Consider the following 13675-nt stretch of genomic DNA (forward strand, 5'->3'; position numbering starts at 1 on the left):
TTTCTTTTTCTTCTTGCCTCCTAGTTTCTTGGTTTCTTTGCCTTTGTCAGTCGATACGACATTTACTTCCGAGGCGAGAAGTTCTTCATTTGAATTTTGACCTAAAACCATACAGGCCTTTTTCGACTTAGCCTTTACGGTTTTTGTGTTGGTCATTCCTATCACGTCGTCCCCGGCATGAGAGTCTTTGTTTGATTTAGGAGAGGGAGGAACAGAAAATTCCGGTCTACGAGCATCAGGGATTTTTTCGTAGAGCGTGCCAAACTGAGTATAGATCAAGTCTAGATATTGCACACGAGCAATTACTTTCTCTTCAGTGACGACTCCTCCCTTTGCCACATCTTCTGTAATAGAAGGTAACAACGACTTAATAAACCATTCAGCCAACAGCTGATCAAGAACATATTTTTTTACCATTCTACGACAATGCCACCACTCATGAATATGATCGGATATGTGAGTGGCCGTTGTTTGCTTGAAATTGGTAAGAAGCTCTGTTCCCGTTTCGTACCTTATGGGTAACTGAAAATGGGTTAAAAGGGTTGTGGCTAGGGTACTGAAGTTATCAACTGAAGATCTAGGTAATTCGATATACCATTTTGTTGCCGGACCAGTTAACGTTCGCTGAAAAAGGTGAAACCTGATCGAATCATCATTTAGAGTGTTAGATGAACACCACAAGTGAAAGGTCATCACATGATTCGACGGGTCTTCACCCGAATTTCCATTAAATTTAGGAATATCTGACGGAAGTTTATGAGGAATTGCTGGCCACAAAGGGGCGTAAGCGATTGGATCGTTTGTTAGCCAATTTAGATCTGGTAACTCTAAAGTTGCCACGAAGGGCAACTGTTGATTCAGGTTCGACGAAGCATACCCAGGATAAGATGGGATTGCCTGAGCAGTGGGTCTTTGCATACCAGCATAGTGCATTTGATGTTGATAACGTTGGTAAGGTTGATGGGCATAACCATTATGAAATGGTTGATGTTGACCATTTTGAATATACGACTGCCCATTAATTGCAAAGACTTGGTGCTCAGATCCTTGGTAAACTTGTTGGAATTGTGGTTGTTGATATTGCACCAGCCATGGTTGTGAGACCATGTGTTGTTGTCCAATATTGGTTGTTTGACCAAGATGAGGGGTAATGGTACCCATTTGGGCCTACTCCAGTTAAGGAGCCACTAATTGATGATTGTGGTGGCATCGCAAGGACAAGGGGTTGTTGGATTGTGACCTAAGAGACTTGAGGTTGGAATACAACAGGTAACGCTTGTACTTGCGACACTGTCACAATATCCGATGTAGTGGGGATATTTGACATAGGCAGACTTTGTTGCATTTAGTATACAATTCTTGGTTGTTGAGGCAGTATTGGCATCCAACCACTGGATGTAATTCCAGCATAACCTGAATTCTGTTGCGAACTCTCGTATTTTTGACCTCCCGGAGGTGACAATGAAAGGGCATATTGCCCCCCATACGGCGGTAATCCGGTGCTTAAGGGAATTATTTGATTTTGAGGACCAGACTGCCCAAATTAACATTACGAAGGATCAATTTGCTGAGACTCAACATAAGAGATTACAGATATTATTCTGGATGAACAAACGGGAATAGACCATACCATCAAAATAGCCCCTTGATGGATTCCATCCAGTGATTGAGAGCTAGTTGCGACAGATGGTACGCCGGCGAACATTGTTGAAGTGGCAGTAGGAAGTTCTGTTGCTGCTGTGTCAAATGACATAGTCCTAGATGTCGACAGTTGTTCAGACATATCTAGTCTATCCAAAAGATTTCCAAGCGATTCTATAGGAACTTCCGATAAAGATAAACTAATTTCTGAGGAAGAAAGATATAGGGTGATCCCAACTCCAAAATGTGATGGAGTACTAGATGGTGGATCCTCCACAATCTCTTCTATAGCAATCAAACCAGGTGGAAGAGGTAGACCATCAGGTCTGTAAAATATTTCCGGTGCCGGAGAAGGTATAGATTCTGTAGTGACAGATGTTTGGAGAATAACACCTTCTGAATCAGCTGTAGATGGAGCCGGTTCAGGTATATTAGGATCAGTTCTATTGTCCTCTAGTGGCTGCGAAACTTCTTCTGTAAAGGTGGGGGTACCAGAAATGTTTGGAGTAACCGGAGTCTCCGAGGGTGTCGAAACACTTGTTCTAACCCAACCAGGGGACTTTGAGCCGGTTAAACAAGTTCACTTTGTCCGGAATAGTTTTGATTCTGGAGACAAAGACGGTTGACTCGTAAGTCTCCGCGAACGATGGGGTTTTAATTGACTTTCCTCCACGATTGCGGATTACTCAATCAACTAAAAATAAAGGGGAAAAATGTTTCCGAATTAAATGAATTTTAGACGCTTTGACACAACCTGTTTTTTCAATTTTTAAGAGTCGAGAAAAAAAAAAAGATGACTCTAGTTGCCTTTGATTTTTAATGAGCCTGAAGTACAAGTGCTCAGATGGACCTTTTCCTTTAAGGAGTCTAAAAAGGAACGAAAGAGACTACTCTAGAAATCTAGACAGAGGGATTACCAAACCAATCGCAAAACTGCAGAATACTTTTTATGGTACGGCAGTCAATCTTCCCGAATGTTGTGTTCAGTGCATTGTGATCGATAGGGCGGCAAACACGGCTTCCTATGGATAAAGGATATAGCCTATTGTGGTCTCCCAATATATACTCGACGGTACATGGGAGCACAAGTCCATACTGGCACTTGTCGTCTCAAAGAGGAGGAATCACCCAACCAACAATGAAATCGACAATTACCAGGCTTTACGACACCGGAATTCGTCTCTAGCCTAGACTTCTAGATGTTGTGCGTTACATTCCAAAGCGTTTTTATGTTCATTGAATTTATTTTACAGTTGATCTTTCTTAAGAAATTTTCCTTTCAGGTTCACTGCGTGATGTAGATATACAATTCCTAAAATGCAATCTAAGATGATAAACAATCGTTTAATCTTCTTTTTGCAATGAAAATCCTAGCTACTAAAGAAAGAGAGATGATATTCTTTCAACATAGAGCAGAGAGCACACACTAGATGCACTATCCTAAATCAAACCAACAAGCAGTCTAAATGCAAATGCACATGCATGTATTTGTTTTCAGCTTTCTTAATGTGTGAATGACAAGAAGAATGCTAAGTACAAATCTGAATTATCTTTTCAAAGCGACAGTACTAACAAATTTCTCTTCAAAAACAAAAGGAAGATAATGACGACACTTTGCTATTTTGAATTGAAAACTTCTTTCGACACTTGAAAAACTACTAATTCAAATCAAATACAAGAGTAACTGTATAATCGACCATCAAGAACAATAGAATTCTTTTCCTTGACTGAAAACGACACTTGCGACACTTTGAAATCAAAAGACGACAGTTTGATTATGCTACTTCTTTGTAAAAGAGAATTGAAAATGGCGCACAATACATAAAGACATTCACAGTTCTTTTCACAATGGAGGCAGAATGATGGAAAAGAAGGGATTTTCCACAGTGGTATACTGCTCACAAACAACAAAACTCTTGAATAAAGCTGAAGAGAGTGAACACAGAAACCAAAATCTGAGAGCAGAAGAGGTCTTATCTGATCAGCGCACCTGCAACACAGGGAAAGTGCGATGCAGCGCACCTACTGCACATGGGAGGTGCGACGCATCCAGATTATCAAGAGGAGAAGGTGTGATGATCTAGGGACGAGACTTCAACTGGCTTTCGGGTCACAGTTTGCAGCTCAGTTCAGGGATTTAGGCCGATCAAGTGATGTTCAGTAAATATAAATCATAGGGGTTGATCTAATGAGGTTACTAGAGCCACCACTTGGGCAATTAGAAGGTTTGCAAATTGATTGTTCATTTTATAAACAAAACCCAGAGATAGGCTGAAGCAGCATTGATCTACTGTGCACTTGCATAGCAAATGCAGTTCGAAGGCTAGCTAGCTTGACTTCAGGCTCCGTCTGTAAGTTTATAAAACAAACAAATATAGACAAGCAAACAATCTATTCGCTCCCCAGTGGAGTCGCCAATTTGTTATTAGGAAATCTAGTGTCCACTCGGAGCTGCTAGTCCCACTAAGACTGGTAGCTATCTTAGAAACAAACAAACTAAAACTACTTTCATTTTCCTTTATGAGAAGTAGATAAGAGGGGAATGAAGGACACCAACCTCAGTCTTGCGCTTCGTTCCTTGCTCGGTTCCTCTCCCTTCTGTCAGATCCTTGGCACTTCTCCTTCATCTACCCAGCTTCAAAGAGTACCTGTGGAATCAAAGCAGCATAATGCCATCGAAGAACAGAGATCTACAATAATAAACAATATAGGACCAGATATATATTGACCACACAAATGCATATATCATCAAACACACAAGAATGTGGAGGAAAACTTGAATAGCTTTATTAATATCAAGAATAGCAAAGAGGATTACAACCAATTATTCTGACCCAGCATCATCCTCCAGCATGAAAGCCCTTCTTTCACCTCATGAAAAGCTTAGATCACCAAACACTATGATATTCTACCAAGAAACCAACAGCACTTCCTTACAAGATACAAAATTCCAGCCTCTGGATCTCTGGGATGAGGGATCCATATATAGATGATTGCAAGGGGGTGAGTCAGCTTCTGGGATTTTGATTAGTGTCCTCTCTCTAATAGTTCTTGGTTCCACTTGGAGATTGATGATCTCTTACTCATCCTTGGGCGAATTCAGAGAGACAGGAGAAGTTTCTGGAAGATTCCATGACGATCCACCTTGCAAACTGTCTCTGCCATTTGTATACTCTCTTCCATCGCACCCTACAAAAGGGCTTTTCAGTATGCATCGCACCCTTTTTCACTGAGCAGGTGGGATGCATCGCACCCTCTGCACTAGGTAGTTTGTATGGTCCATCTTTGACCAGTTCTGAGCAGTTTTCTGTGGAGAACTTCTGGGAGATGATGTAATCAGCTAACCGTGTTCCTTTAGGGTATGAAACAACACTTTTAGGGACTTAGGAGCCCTTGGTTTATGGACATTTATGATTGGGGTTGAGTGCCCAAAATTTTTTATAACACGGAGGAAGCTGGAGTACCCCTTTTTCGCGCATCTGTGTGATCAACGTAGGGCAATCTATCATTTCATGATCAAACTGAGCACAATACGAACTGGATATCCTCGTCGGGTTGGTACAATCACATGCATAGTGCCCTGGTCGTCCGTAATTGTAACAAATTAATTGTCCGTGACCCATTCCTGGTCCCATTCCTCCTCGTCCTTGACCTCACCCCTTAAATCCAGCACGCGCCATCCCCGTAGTTGGGTCAAGGGCTCACGTTTCTGTCTGCATCCTATAAGCTGGGGTCCGATCCATCATTAGCTCCTAGCTGTGACAAGTGCCCTCGTCGTGGCCTACTGTCCTACATAAATTACAAAATAGCTGTTGGGGAGTCTGCGTATACTTCTGCAACAAATGACAATTGTCTGTCATGTGTTTTCCTCCTATCTGGTAGATCGCGCACCATAATGCAGGTGTCGCACTCGACCCTGCCTATGCTTCTAGTCTCAACGACATTCGTCCTCCTCCTGCCAAGTAGTTCGTGAATACTATCCTTGGCTATCGGCTAATCGGCTAATCTCGCGATCCACTCATACAGTTCAGAAGGAAAGGATGAAAAGAAAATGTCATGGATTTCCATATACACGTAGTGATCCAGCCACCTTTTCTCAAATACTTGCGGAGTTCTATTTTCTTCTGTCACGAACTCATGAACCTTCTAGTCCAACCACTCTTCAATTTCCTTCTTTGTTGAGTTCCAGTGGCACGACATTAGACATCCCTTAGGCAGATTTGGTCCCGACAATGGAACCATTTATTAGCTACATGGGGCCTGACCTAGGTTCGGCAGTGAGTTTAGGCAAGCAAAGCCCGAAACTACTTGTCCTTTAGGCAACAGTCCGCGATGCGCAGACTGAGGTCTCACCCGAGGTAGTATGGAAGGGTGCTAGAACTAAGTTTCCGCACCCTAGGGATATCTTGATGAGGGTTCTAGAGGTTCGTGATCCATACCTGTGCGTTGTGCTGCACCGCACAATTTTCTATCCTTCGCAGCCCGTGCGCACCGTTGTGATTACAGTATTATCCTGATCCCGATCTTTACTGTGCTAATATATTAGTGCTTTAACTTAGTTTTTGTGAGCCCAAGGTTCTTATTACTTATTTATTTTTAGATAAGGAAGCGTAACCAAAAACATATAAATGCATAAAGATAAACATCATATAGAAATCTAGATCTATAAACAGATGCACAATATTCTGAATCAACGTAGCTTTATTAATAATCCTTTTCAAGTTCATTACAATATAGACCTGACTCTGCCCTGTGCACTCGGCTGCAACAGTCCGTGCACTCAGCTACGGACTCTACTAGGCCTCTGCGCACTCAGCTGAAGAGCCTCTACTACTACTATGACTGAAGACACTTCAGATCCAACTCATATCCTCTAACCATGCCTTCGCATATATTTTCCTTCCCAAAACTTAGACTACCTTTACACTTAGAGCCTTGCTCTATTTATACAATCCCATGGTCTGCAGACCATGGGTAGGCTGACACAACTTACATTAAATTACATTATTTTAGGACGGACAACCCTAGACTCTCGAGCTCCGCACCTGCATTTCGTGGGGTCTTTACATTATATTGACCAAAAATCGGGCTTTAAGCCCCAAAAACATGCTATGGGGGGATCCGCTGCCCAACACTAGACCATACAAGGACCTGTAATCCTTCAAATCCAAGAGAGTCAAGTGCTTAGAGATGATAAAGGAGGTAAACCTGGCTCAATCCCTATGAAGGGTGTGGTAATGGACATAGTGGTGGTTGATATTCCTCCTCTGTTCGACATGCTCTTATCTAGATCTTGGGGTTCCAAGGTGGGGGTTCTATTAAGCTAGATCTAACTTATGCCACAATTCCCACTTTTGGAGGTGAGTAAAGGAGGCTATACATAGAAATCATGTTTATAAAGACTATGACCCCAACTAAAGGCTCAGAAAATCCCCCATTGCATGGGAAAGAAAGTGACCTCTCCTACCTATTTCTAAAAGAATATGAGATCTTTTTCGAGGAAACATCAGTGCACCTAACAAGGCAGTTAGAGCATCAACGCACAAATGAAAATGAAGTATGGAACTTATACTTCGACGAGGCAAACTCAAAAGAGGGAAATGGAGATGGAATATTGTTGGTATCTTTAGAGGGCAGCCTGATACCCCTCTCTTTCAAGCTGGAATTTGAGGCGACCAACAATGTGACGAAGTATGAAGCATATCTCTTTGGGTTACAAATGGAAAAAAAATATGAATATTGAATGCCTAACGATCTATGGAGACTCTGAGTTGGTCGTGTTAGTCCTTACAATTTCCTAGGCTGAAAAGGAAATCAATAAGGGTAACCTCAAACCACTTCAACTCAGTAGCTAGCCCTACTGAGCATGAGAGGGATCTCTCTAAGTCTCTTATAAATGATATGAATTTAAAGCAAATGAGTTTTAGGCTAGATATATATATTTGTTTGTGTGTTTGTGAAAATTTGGGTTTTAGGGTTTGCTGAACTTGGGTTTGGAGCCATAAATAGGTCTAGGCTGTAGGAGTGCAGGAGCAAATATGAGAAGGAGCTAGATATCAGAAGCCATGGTGTATTTATAATATTGTCAGTGCAGTATAGAAGTGAAAGTATAGAAGAAACTAATGAGCATAAGTAAACATGATTTCATTAGCTTAGGAAGACATAAACATAACTATGAAAACCAGATAAATAAAGCTTGAGAAACAAGAATTTTGTATATTTCATTGTAAGGTGATGAGCCTCATAAATGGGTAATTATATGGGCTCATTTTACCTCATAACCTATTCAAATCAACCATTCTCTTAGCTTATTGTATGATTTTCTGATTATATTTATGCTTATATGGTGAGTTGAGTTAGTTATTATGCCATGTGGTCTAACATGTATTTAATGCAGATTATTGATGGATTTCGAGGTCAAATTCAAGGATCTAGTGGTCAAAATACATAAATAACTCGAAGTAGACAGAGGAGAGGACATATAGGAGGGAATCCCCCTCACTTATTGCTCCTCACCTCGAATTCCCCTTCATTCAGCTCGGAGTACAAGCAGTTGAATCATGCACTAGAAGGACGTCGAGCAAGTGGAAGATGATTGATAGTTATCTCGAGTTTTGGGAGTCAAGCCTCCCTGATTTTAAGGAAGCTATTGGTAGCTTCAGATGTATAAGTAGAGGGGCCTAGGGCCTCACTAGGTCTACTTTTTTTTCTTGTGTAAACTCTGCTCAAATTTTGAGCTTACTATTTTATGACAGTTTTATGTAATCTTGTTATTTTTTGATAATGAAGATGGAATCCTTTTTGAGCTAGCACTGAGTTACCTCAGAGGGATAAAGCTCTTGGGTTAGGTCCCAATCTAAGCATTCAAGATTCTCTTTACTTGTATTTGTATGCTTTACTTCAATTTGTAGATTAGTTTGTTGTTAGATGCATTTCTCTTGGTTAAGAATAGGTTGCTTTTGATGATTTAGTAGCTTGTTTCCATTTGTGCTTTCTGTAGCAGGTTAAGAAGTGATCAGAGAAGATTCAAAAGGCTAGAAATAGTGCCTTGGACTCTCCTCTCCCTCTGGGACCATGATTTGAGGCAAATACTCTCTTGCTGCCCCAAAAACACAGATTTTCCTCATTCCTAGTACTTCTAGTGTTTGCAGCTCTCTAGTAGGTTGATAATCCAGTTTTGCTTTACTTTAGATCTTCTTTATCATGTTCACTTCCTGATTTGCAATATTCCTTTGCATGCTTTCCTTCCTTACAACATTTCTGATCACTTCCTTCTATACATCATAGTTTAGGCCATTTTAATGCAAAACTCGTTTTTCCTAGGATGCACTCATTTCATTGGTTGCTTGATTTTCTTGGTTGACTATCAGTTTCTATGCAGCAGATATCTTCTAGTAGTAGGCCAGCTTACCAGAAATCAAACCCTCCATCTAATCCATGCCCTATAGGTCTCCCAAACCTCACCTCAACTCTGCCCTAGTTTCCTGCATTTTTCATAGAACTTCTTCCTCTCTCCTTGAGCAAACCCAATCATCTTTCTCTCTCCTGGTGATTCACGGTAGACCTTAGGTGCCCTAACACCTCATTCCAACCTTCATCCACATTTTCCACACACTCTCACGCCCTCCAAACAACAAAAATTTCTCTCGGCCTCCTCCTGTACGCCTCCTATAGTTTCCCTGTTTTCCTCCTATAGTTTTCCTGTGTCCTATAGTTTTTCCTATAGGATTTATTCTGAAGGCTGAGTGTGGGAAAAGCCTCCATAAGGACACCTAATACCTCCTAGGACCCATCCACACCATCCTACATCCTCCCAAGCTCAAAAAGTTTCCCTCTAACGCCACCTGTTCGCTGCCACACTCACACACAATAAATTAGATGCATGTTAAATTCACATAAAAATCCAAAAATATGTTTTTTGCTTATTTACTTCCAGAAATAGCATGGTTAGATGTTGTTTACTTCCTTGAGTAGGTAATGGCATTTCTTTCATGGTTTTCATAGTGTTTTTGGCAAAAGTGGGATTAGCTTGTTAATTAGGGTTTACTAGGTTTTGCTTTACATTCTAGCCTTTCTCCTTTTTGCAGTCAGAATAGCATCTGTAGAGTAATCTTTCTTTCCTTTCATCACACATAGATCTTCTTCTGAAATCTATAGAAGTTAGCTTGAGCTCCTAGTGATCTCGCGCCAGCTGACCAAGTGACAACCTGTAGTGAGAACTAGTACTTGTGCATATAGCACCGATGCTTCAAGTTTGTTACGAATTACCGGGTTGATAAAAGTAAAGTTGGCAACCCAGGAGTTGTAGAATTCTTGCTGCAATACTGGCACTCACCACTTTTTGGTGTCGTTTCCGGGGAAGAGTCAGAGTATTATGGGATTACTGCTTTCTTCTATTTCCTATTGCAACATTCTGCTAATAGTTTATTTCGGCAAAAGTAGACTAGTCATTTATTTTCTTTCAGTTCTGCATTTCCTTGCTTTCCTTTTCAATTATTCAAATTTTCATTCAGTAAGTTCATTTCAGCTAGTTTCAATTTGTTTTGTTCAATCACAATTTCAGTTTCTGCAGGTACTTTCAGTGTGGAGAAAAAGAAACAAAAAACCAACCAAAAATATTTCCTTTCATGCCTTGTAGGAGTAGAGATAACTTAGGAAAAAATTTTCCCAACACCCCCATTGCTTCACACAACCAAATTTCTCTCTTCTTCAGTGGCTACAATCAAGAAGAACCCTTAGGTAAACATCCAAACATATTTGAAGAACCTATAGGGGAAGAAGAAGAAGAAGAAAACATTCCTCTGGAGCCAATGGCTGAAAACAAAAATGCTAGGGGAAATGGAGAGAGACTAGAGGGTATCTTTCCCATTTGGGAGACCAATGGGGGCACCAAAATGAAGAAGGCTTTGTTGTCAATAGAGTTTGAATTCAATACCCTAAGGATGGCAGCTCAGCTGGACCTAGACCTCAGCCATGCACAAAAGGAGAGATTACTTCAGCTCAATGGATTGGATGAATACAAATTGAAAGCCTTTCTCCATACAGAGGTAGTTCAGCTTCAGAGAAAGATATGGCATGACAGAAATATCAGGGAGAAGCAATTCCAAGAGGGAGATTGGGTACTACTCTATGATTCAAGATATAAGGATTTCAAAGGCAAGCTGAGGACAAGATGGTTGGGACCCTACACTGTGGAGAAATGCAATGATAATGGTTCAGTTCTGATCAGAACCATTGATGATGAAGCCATCCCCACGCTTGTCAATGGACATCGGTTGAAAGTCTACAAGAAACCCCTCTCCAAGCGAGATTTTATTGAAGATTTGAACAAAACAGTGATGGTAGTGGAGCATGTCTTAGCTTCCACTTCACCCACGCATTGAAGAAAAAAGAGAAAAAATAAGGACTCAAGTGAAAACCTCCATGAGGCGCTTGAGTCCCATCACTAGGTTGAAAACCTCTTCTAAGGCAGCCCAGTGATGTCAAAAAAAAGAAGGAAAAGAATAAGATCCCTGGGTGAAAACCTCCCTTGGAAGCGCCCAGGGCAGTAAATTAAGGTGAAAATCTCTCTAAGGCACCATAGTTGTTTTCAAAAAATAAAAGAGAAAGAAAAAATGAATTTTTATTGCATTGTAGGTTTGCAGGAGGACTACAGGGAGCAGAAGAAGGTTCCAAGGGGACCCTAACATTCATACCAGCATCCATCTCATCTTCTCCACACATTCCTTCATCATTTGGCATCTCTTTCACCCCACTGTACCTCTTCTTCCAAAACTGTGTTTTCTATAGGAGGCTCTGTTTTTTCTACAGGAGGCTCCTGTAGGAATTACAGAGAGCCAAAAGTGTCTACAAGAGGTAGTTTGAGGGACAAGAAAAGCTTCATGAGGAACCTATAATGCCTCTTACCATCTTCAAACCTCCTTTCCATCATTTCCAAGCCTGCATCACACTCCAAGCATCATTATTATTTTTTTTTTCTTTCCAAGAAAAAACATAGAAAATAGTTTTTCAGTTTTGAAAAGAAAAAACAAAAACAAAAGGAGGAAAAGGCACCATTAACTTTACCTGAAGCGTACTTACTATCCCTCCATCATTCATCTCCACCTCTGGCATCATTCTCGAGCTCCAAGCATAGGGAAATATCTGAATTTTCAAGGGGAGAAGCAACTACAGGAGCTCTTGTAGGAATTCCGGTAGCAGCTGATCCCATAGAAGTCCAACACCAGCAGCAAGGGACAGCACATCTGAAGGTTGAAAAGGCACATGCAGCTCAGCTCCAGCAAAAGAAGAACCTGCAACAACACACAACAACACATCAACAAGCAGAGACAACATGCATTAAGGAAAATGAAGGCATGCAGTAGAGAAAGCCACAGCACCTCACAGTCGATGGCAGCAAATACACTTGGATTACATGTAAGTAGCTAAGTCACTCTATTTGCATTTGTGTAATTAGGAATCATACGAAGGGAACGAGATGGTTGAAATCGAAAGAGGGAAAGGTGGCCAGTTAACTTGGCTACCTTCATTTGGTTGACTCCACTTAACCGAGATATCACCCACACGTGCGCACAGTCAACTCAAGCAAAAGATGTGAAGGACAGGTAGTGGGAGGAAGAGTTAACTCTGATGCAGTAATGAGGGGATGATTATGAGGGGGGTCATGATGACCAAGCAGGTGGGGACCAACGGTCCTAATCGGGGCAACGTACACCTTGCCAGCTCAACACTCATAACCGAAAACAGCCATAAAAGGTAATGAGCACTCCTCCCCGCGCATTCTCACCACCTTTTCTTCAGTTTCTCCTCGTAACTCAGCCACACAGCAATCTTCTTATGCCCCCACAGCCTTGTGTACACCATCCTTCATCGATTTCCTCTATATTTTTTCTCTCAACATCTTCTACAGGAGCCCTACAGGTTTTCTACAGGAGCACCTACAGGAAATCTACAGGAGGGACAGCGGGCTTCTACAGAAGGGGCAATGAGTCATTTTGAAGGGAGGAAACGTGATTTTTGGCATGAATTTCAATTTGAAGAGGTAGTGTTCATGAATTCCCTTTGTTGAATATCAAAATGTGAAAGATTTGGTCTCAAATTGAAGAGAAAATGAGTCTTTAAGAGGGTAGAAATACATTAAAAAAAAAAAAAAACTATTTAAAAAAAAACACAGTCCCCTCTATTTTTCTATTTCACTCAAAATTCTTTGTCTCCACCTCCATATCTGGTTTTTCAAAATAAGTATAGGAAGTATGACACGGGGGTTTATGAGAAAAGATCCCACTAACTCCACTAGACTCCATGCACATCCTCAAGTGGTGGAAATATTTACAAGGGAAAATTGGATGAATTTATTTGAGAAGTTTAGAGGGTTTGATGACGAAATTGCCCATGAATTTCCTCTCTCTCTAGTCCCTCACAAAAGAACTCATGCCACTATAACCATTAGAGGCCTCTCCACTGAAATAACCCCTGAATTCATCAATAGGGTCACTACCCTTCCTCTTGGGCTACCTTGGAGTGAAAATAAGAAAATAATTGGCTAAGCTGCAAAGAGGAAATTTTTCCAAGATAATGAAACCCTTGTTGAAGACAAAAATGGAATTAGGAGGGCCAGTGTACCATATCCCTGGGATGAGGTTAGCTACTAAGTGATCAAATACATTTCTTGTGAGGGGAGGCACAACATTGTTTATGGATATCATTTCAGAATCCTCCAAGAATTGAGATATGACATGGATGCCCCAACACATCAAAAGCTCGGTATCCCTTACTTTCTCCTTCATTCCCTCATTGACTCCAGCACCAAGGTACAAGAAGGAAATTCACAATAGCTAGCTGACCATGGCCTAATCAAGATCCTAGTAGAAGAAGCCCTCCATACCCTTACAATCCCTATAGCATGGGAAGTTTTCAGAAATATGACAGCTGAGGATGACATCAAGGAATTAACCTATGATGTCAATCCTGCTGTCAGTGAGGAGGGAGAACAGCAAGGATGAGAAGATGAAGCCAGTGGTGACATAGTAGAGCA

This window comes from Pinus tabuliformis, chromosome 5_1 (assembly GCF_031772625.1).
Source record: "Pinus tabuliformis cultivar Carrire ecotype Pingquan chromosome 5_1, CPIR1, whole genome shotgun sequence".
NCBI lineage: Eukaryota > Viridiplantae > Streptophyta > Pinopsida > Pinales > Pinaceae > Pinus > Pinus tabuliformis.